This window comes from Centruroides sculpturatus, unplaced genomic scaffold (assembly GCF_000671375.1).
Source record: "Centruroides sculpturatus isolate CEXI.00-Female unplaced genomic scaffold, Cexi_2.0 scaffold123, whole genome shotgun sequence".
NCBI lineage: Eukaryota > Metazoa > Arthropoda > Arachnida > Scorpiones > Buthidae > Centruroides > Centruroides sculpturatus.
In genome coordinates, this window is record NW_019384538.1 from 231,528 (window position 1) to 232,373 (window position 846).

At 29.4% G+C, this 846-nt stretch overlaps 1 long non-coding RNA gene across 1 annotated transcript; it reads right to left on the reverse strand.

Moving 5' to 3' along the window:
- Nucleotides 1–622: 622 nt before the first annotated feature.
- On the reverse strand, nucleotides 623–846 carry LOC111623281. Its single transcript, XR_002756417.1, has 2 exons — nucleotides 790–846; nucleotides 623–712 (listed from the first exon to the last, which is right to left on the reverse strand). It is a non-coding gene; the product is annotated as an uncharacterized LOC111623281 (long non-coding RNA).

Consider the following 846-nt stretch of genomic DNA (forward strand, 5'->3'; position numbering starts at 1 on the left):
CCCCCCCGCGTTGGAATTTCGAAAAATCCTTTCTTAGTGTGCGTTTCCATGACGTACCCTAACTGTGTACCAAATTTCACCTCTTTAGGTTAAGCGGTTTGCTCTGGGCGATGATGAATCAGTGAATGAATGAATGAGTCAGTCAGGACAAGCAATTTTATATATTTAGATGAATTGATTATAACGAATTATTTGTGTTTTCAGATTTTATTATATCAGTAATCATTTTATCAAGAGAGATTTACCTCATGTTACTTTCAGCATTAAAATAAAACAAGAAGAATAAAAAGTTTCATACACACAATTAATATATGTAATTATAAATATTTGCAGTTAGAGTATTAACAGCATGGGAGTTGTCCATGCAAGTAGAAAAACCAAAAAATTATAATGAACATGACCGGAAAAAGTTTATTTTTAATGATTCAAAATGTGAAAATATTCATTAAAAATACCAATTTAAGAAATATGAAGTTACTACATTTATAATCATTGTTAAGTGAGATAAATAAAAGTATTCTTATCAAGTCAAGATTATATAAGTAAAAAAAAGTGTTACTTGAGCTGCCAGCAATACACTCATTCTCTGGAAGTTATTGAGATTAACATGTATTTCTGTCACTTTGGGACATGCCTTTAATCCCTTTGGTAATTTGGAATCTTCATCAACAACTGCTTTAAAATGCTGTAATTCTACCCTTCCTTCAGGAAACTAAAAGTAAAAATGCAGAATAATGCAATGGCTTATATTATAAATTAGGTGAAAACACTTTATTTTCTTAGTTTTACCTGAAAGTATGTATTTTTCAAAAGATTGTTTCGCATACATTTTAAAATATGTGGTAC